We start from the raw sequence: 7,042 nt of genomic DNA on the forward strand, positions 1-7,042 counted from the left end.
TCGTCCTCAAGCTCTGTCCAGATCGCCTCCATGGGGCTGGTCGCCGAGAAGCTCACCCGCACCAACTACGTTCTGTGGCGTGCGCAGGTGACTCCGCAGCTAAGAGGGGCTGGTTACTTCGGCTACGTCGACGGAACGATGCCGGAGCCCGCCCAGTTCATCGTCAAGAAGGACAAGGACGGGAAAGAGGAGACAACACCCAACCCTCTCTATCCGATCTGGTTCAGAGAAGGGCAGCAGGTACTTGGATACTTGCTCAATAACCTCACCAAGGAAGTCCTCGTGCAGGTCACGTCCATAGCCACGCCGCACGAGCTCTGGGCAGCCCTTGCCCACATGTTCTCCTCGCAGTCCAGGGCGCGCGTCAACAACATCAGGGTTGCGCTCTCCACGGCGCAGAAGGGAACGCAGTCGGTGGCTGCCTACTTCGCCCACATGAGGTCCCTTGCAGATGAGCTCGCAGCTGCTGGGAAGCCGATCGATGATGATGAGCTTATCTCCTACATCACCTCCGGCCTTGACATGGAGTATCAACCCCTCATCTCCGCCAACGACGCCCGCACCGAGCCCATCAGCATCGACGACCTCTACGCCCAGATGAGTAACTTTGATCAGCGCCTCGCCCTTTACAGCACGGCAGGATCCGGTGGAGGATTCAAGTCCTCTGCCAACGCGGCGTCTCGCGGCCGTGGTGGAGGCGGCCGACGCAGCGGTGGCTCATCTCGCTACCGTGGGTCGCAGCGCTCCAAGGGCAAGTCTTCGGGCGGCGACGGCAACCCTTCTCCACGCAGCAGCAACGGCGGCGGCGGTCGGCCCTACAACAACAGCAACAAGGGTCGCCGCGGAGGCCGCCCACGCGCTACTCCGGACATCCCGCGCTGCCAAATTTGTGGCAAACCAGGCCACACTGCACGGGACTGCTGGTACCGTTACGAGGAAGATGGAGAATCTTCCCAAGATGAGAAGGTTGCAGGGGCGGCAGAAGGCTCCTACGGCGTCGACACGAACTGGTACGTGGACAGCGGCGCGACAGATCACATCACAGGGGAGTTGGAGAAGGTAACCATGCGCGAGAAGTATCGCGGGCAAGACCAAGTCCATACCGCCAATGGAGAAGGTATGAGCATTAGTCATATTGGTCATTCAGTAATAAAAACTCCCCACAAAAATATTCGTCTCAGAAATTTTTTGCATGTTCCTAGTGCATCCAAAAATCTCCTTTCCGTTCATCGCATTGCCATCGATAACCATGTGTTCCTTGAATTTCATCCGTTTTTCTTTTTGATCAAGGATCAGGTCACGAGGAAAATTCTCTATCGAGGTAGATGTGTTCGAGGGCTCTACCCGTTGATTCCGGAGCTTAGGAGATTGAATAAACAAGCCTATGGTGTCACCAAAGTGTCTTCAACACGATGGCACGATAGATTAGGACATGCATCGTTTTCTTTGATTGAGAAATTGCTTAGAAAGAATAAGCTCCCGTTTGTTGGTGAGCGTAGTTGTGAAACTATTTGTGACTCATGCCAACGTGCTAAAAGTCACCAGTTAGCTTATCCTATATCTACAAGTATTTCCACCAAGCCTCTTGAACTCATTTTTTCTGATGTATGGGGTCCCGCGCCTACCTCAGTTGGGCGTCACACCTACTACGTGAGTTTCATTGATGATTTCAGTAAGTACACATGGATATATCTCCTCAAAAAGAAATCTGATGTGTTTCAAGTTTTTCACAATTTCCAAGCACTTGTAGAAAGAAAGTTCAACTGCAAAATTCTAGCTATACAATCTGATTGGGGAGGGGAATACAGAAACCTAAACTCCTTTTTTCAACAGATTGGCATATCTCACCACATATCATGTCCTCATGCTCACCAACAAAACGGATCTGCCGAGCGTAAGCATAGGCATATCGTTGAAGTAGGTTTAGCTCTTCTTGCAGCTGCCTCTATGCCACTAAAATTCTGGGATGAAGCCTTTCTCACCGCAGTTCATCTTATCAATATCCTACCTAGTAGAGTTATCAACAATGAAACTCCGGTAGAACGCCTTCTTCACACCAAACCTGACTACAAATCACTTCGAGTATTTGGTTGTGCGTGCTGGCCAAGTCTTCGTCCCTACAACAACCGCAAACTTCTATTCCGATCAAAACAGTGTGTTTTTATTGGTTACAGTCCACAACATAAAGGTGTGAAATGCCTTGATGTATCCACAGGTCGTGTCTACATCTCTCGTGATGTCTTATTTGACGAGACTGTTTTCCCTTTTGCACACCTCCACCCAAACGCCGGCACTCTCCTTCAAAAGGAAATCCTTCTTCTCCCATCTCACCTCACCGGCCTTGACAATGGGGATGCTTTTACTACTAATGATCAATTATTGACTAATTCTCCTACTAATGTTGGTGATGAGTTTTGTGATGAAGCAGAAAAAATCGGCGCAGAATATACTGAAGAAATCAACCAAATTCGTCATTTTATGCCCCCTGCATGCAGCAGCCGCGTCATCGAGGCGGATCCGCCTCGGGATCAGGGCGTCTCAGCCGCGGGTTCCGCGCATGACGGGACGGACGAATCCTCCTCGAGCCCCACGCCACGCCACGCCAGCGGTGGCAGCAGCGGCTCCGCGCCGCGACAAGTCGACAGCGCCCCAGCCAATCACGGCGCGCCTGCGCGGGTGGGCCCTGTGCCCGGTCGGTTCGGCGGCGAACCGCGTCACTCCACGCGGCGTGCGCCTCGGCGGGATCCGGGTGTGGAGTCCCGCGCCGCATCTGCGGGGGCCCACTCATCATTGCCCCATCATGAGCCGGACGCAGCTGCCCCCGCTGCCGCCGGATCTTCTGTGGCGCCATCCTCCCGTACGTCACGCCCGATGGCCGCAGAAGATCCCGCCTCGTCGCACGCGCCTGAGGCCCCCGGCAGGTCTTCTTCGGGATCTGCAGCAGCTCCAGGGGGCGGATCTTCTGTGCCCGCTTTGTCACCATCACGGACCAGACTTCAAAGGGGAGTAATTCAACCCAAAGACTATAAACATATAGCAAAATTTGGTTATGCTTGTAACACACACAGTGCAGACACTGTTCCACGTACTGTTGCAGAAGCTTTGGATGATCTACGGTGGAAGAAAGCCATGGAAGAAGAGTGCATGGCGCTTCACAAAAATAAAACATGGCACTTAGTCTCTGCACATCAAGGCAAAGGTAAAAATGTGATCGACTGTAAATGGGTTTTCAGAGTAAAGAAGAAGTCTGATGGAACCATTGATCGTTACAAAGCTAGGCTAGTAGCAAAAGGATTTAAGCAAAGGTATGGCTTAGACTATGAGGATACATTCAGTCCTGTTGTAAAGGCTGCGACTATTCGCCTCGTTTTGTCTATTGCCATGTCCAGGGGATGGTGTCTCCGCCAGCTAGATGTACAGAACGCGTTTCTCCATGGTGTTTTGGAAGAGGAAGTGTTCATGAAACAACCTCCTGGGTTTGAGGATAAAAGTAAGCCTCTTCACATTTGCAAGCTTGATAAGGCTTTGTATGGATTAAAACAAGCCCCTAGAGCATGGTATTCCAGGTTGAGCTCAAAACTTCAGGCACTTGGTTTTGCTCCTTCCAAGTCTGACACCTCATTATTTATTTATAATAAGTCAAATACCTCTATATTTGTACTTATATATGTTGATGATATCATAGTCACAAGTTCATCAGATGAGGCTGTTACAGGATTATTAAAAGATCTAAATTCTGAATTTGCTCTCAAGGATTTGGGAGACCTGCATTATTTTCTTGGTATTGAAGTAAAAAGAGTAGGAGATGATCTCTATCTTACCCAAGAAAAGTATGCAACTGATCTTGTAGCAAAATCAGGGTTGAAAGGTTGCAAGCCAGCATTAACACCTTTGTCCAGCTCAGAAAAACTGTCCTTGTCAGAGGGAGAACTCTTGAATCAAGAGGATAGCACCAGGTACAGGAGTATGGTTGGTGCATTACAATATTTAACCTTGACTAGGGCTGATATTTCCTTTGCTGTGAACAAAGTTTGTCAGTTCCTTCATGCACCCACTACAGTACACTTGACAGCTGCCAAACGCATTCTTAGATATGTCAAAAATACCTTGAGTACTGGACTAACATTCAGCAAGTCATCATCAACACTTGTCAGTGCATTTTCTGACTCTGATTGGGCAGGCTGTCTAGATGACAGACGATCAACTGGTGGCTTTGCAGTGTTCTTTGGTCCAAATCTGATTTCTTGGTGTGCTAAAAAGCAAGCTACTGTATCTAGGTCCAGTATAGAAGCAGAATATAAGGCACTAGCAAATGCTACTGCTGAAATTATCTGGGTTCAGTCTCTGCTCAAGGAGCTTGGCATACGCTGTAAACAAGCTCCATGTTTATGGTGTGATAATCTTAGTGCCACATATCTTTCTGCCAATCCAGTTTTCCATGCACGGACAAAACATATCGAAATAGACTTTCACTTTGTCAGAGAAAGAGTTGCTGCCAAGAAGTTGGATGTTCGGTTTATTCACTCTCAAGATCAAGTTGCTGATGGGTTTACTAAAGCCTTGCCTACAAGAAGTTTTGAGGAATTTAAACGTAATCTCAACTTGTCCAAGTTGTGATTATGGGAGGGTGTTAAACATAGTACAACAGGCCCATAGGGCGCACCGGCCGAACCTGGGCTAGCTAGATAGATAGAGTCCATCATGTTGTAACTTCTTATCTCTATCTCTCTAGATCTTTCTTGTCTCTCAAGATGTAATCCCAACAAACCTTGTATGCTTATCAGGGAGATGCCCCTGCCTATATAACATGCAACCATCGCCTCCAACGAGGTACGACGTTCTCCGCTCGTTTACATAAACAATTTTGGAATCTAAAACAATAATTTGATATGAGGATACTTATATGAATATGAGCTAATGATCACATGTCTGTCACAAACTCTCAGGTCTATCTCTTCCCCATGTTTATCTTCTCTTTAGGGTTTGGTCACATTTACAGCCATCTCTATTTGGCTAATTCGGCTGTCATGTCTCACGAGCATATACATGGAGGTTGTTGTCCAAAGAATGCATCCAGAATATGATCCACTTCAACGAACACTAATGGTGATGAATTAATACGTCGATCTGGTGCTTTTGGACAAGTATGTGAAGAAGCAAGCATTCAGGAATGTTATGACATATATCAAACCACTTTTGATAAATAATTTTACCATGACAAGCGAGGGGGAAAAGCAAGTTGATCACGTGTATTCTCCTACTTAATTATACATTATTTTCTTCCTATTTTCTACAAATTCTCTCTGGTATCTCCACAATACATGTATAACGATGCCACACAAGTTGATCAGTGAGGTACCATCGGCCGATCACAGGAGTGGTTGACGTCGTGTACGTCATCGATTAATTGCAGTTCGAGTGGAAATTTCCACCGCTGCATCACATCCTGGTCCAGATTCTATAACCATTATCTAAACATAGTTACATACATAGACGAGTTTATGCAACCATTTACGTTAGACAATGGATGCATGAGATTAAATAGGTTAGGCGGTAGTTGTTTAAGCCGTAAATTGCTATTGATCAATTAATTTACATGACTCATTTCCTCCTTTCTCTCCTCGACCTGCCCCATTAAGAGGTCACCATCCGATGCAGGACGCCAGGATGATGTACACATTTGTAATTATTTTCATAGGCCACTAATAAGTCTTAGTTGTCTGCGTACATAAACATTACATGTGTCTTCCCTATCTTCGACAACATAGGCTCTATGGAAGATACAATGTTCTCTTCTTGGCAAATTGTTAAGTTCTTATGTCGTTTAAATAAAAAAATTGTGTAACGTCAATCACTGGCATTCATACGCTCACTTGAGTAAGAATTCCCTTATAATATACGGATCTGATACATCCCCTTATGAATAACCATCAACTATAATAGGGACCCTAAGATAATAACACATAACTAGCCCGTGCAAACGCACGGGTTCACGACTAGTATATATAGGGGGAGGGGAGGGGGCTGCGCCCCCTCTAGGGTTCCCACCCCAAGGGGTGCAGCAGCCCTAGATCCCATCTAGGGTGGCGGCCACAAGGGGGAGAAGGGGAGGCGCACCTGGGGTGGGCCTTAGGGCCCATCTGCCCTAGAGTTTGCCCCCTTCCCCTCTTGGAGGCGCCTTGGGCCTTGGTGGGAGGCGCCCCAGCCCACCTAGGGGCTGGTCCCTTCCCACTATTGGCCCATGTACGCCTCCAGGGCTGGTGGACCCACCTGATGGACCCCCGGGACCCTTCTGGTGGTCCCGGTACGTTACCGATAGCACCCGAAACCTTTCCGGTGACCAAAATGGGACTTCCCATATATAAATCTTTACCTTCGGACCATTCCGGAACTCCTCGTGACGTCCGGGATCTCATCCGGGACTCCAAACAACATTCGGTAACCGCGTACATACTTTCCCTATAACCCTAGCATCATCAAACCTTAAGTGTGTAGACCCTACGGGTTCGGGAGTCATGCAGACATGGCCGAGACAACTCTCCGGTCAATAACCAACAACGGGATCTGGATACCCATGTTGGCTCCCACATGCTCCACGATGATCTCATCCGATGAACCACGATGTCAAGGATTCAATCAATCCCGTATACAATTCCCTTTGTCTATCGGTACGATACTTGCCCGAGATTCGATCGTCGGTATCCCGATACCTTGTTCAATCTCGTTACTGGCAAGTCTCTTTACTCGTTCTGTAACACATCATCCCGTGATCAACTCCTTGATCACATTGTGCACATTATGATGATGTCCTACCGAGTGGGCCCAGAGATACCTCTCCATTTACACAGAGTGACAAATCCCAGTCTCGATTAGTGCCAACCCAACAGACACTTTCGGAGATACCCGTAGTGCACCTTTATAGCCACCCAGTTACGTTGTGACGTTTGGCACACCCAAAGCACTCCTACGGTATCCGGGAGTTGCACAATATCATGGTCTAAGGAAATGATACTTGACATTAGAAAAGCTTTAGCAAACGAAC

General features: G+C 47.9%; 1 pseudogene; it reads left to right on the top strand.

The window, feature by feature from the left end:
• The first annotated feature begins 474 nt into the window (after positions 1–474).
• On the top strand, positions 475–613 carry LOC119296249 (annotated as a pseudogene).
• Positions 614–7,042: the final 6,429 nt, after the last annotated feature.

Source organism: Triticum dicoccoides, chromosome 1A, assembly GCF_002162155.2.
Source record: "Triticum dicoccoides isolate Atlit2015 ecotype Zavitan chromosome 1A, WEW_v2.0, whole genome shotgun sequence".
Taxonomy (NCBI): domain Eukaryota; kingdom Viridiplantae; phylum Streptophyta; class Magnoliopsida; order Poales; family Poaceae; genus Triticum; species Triticum dicoccoides.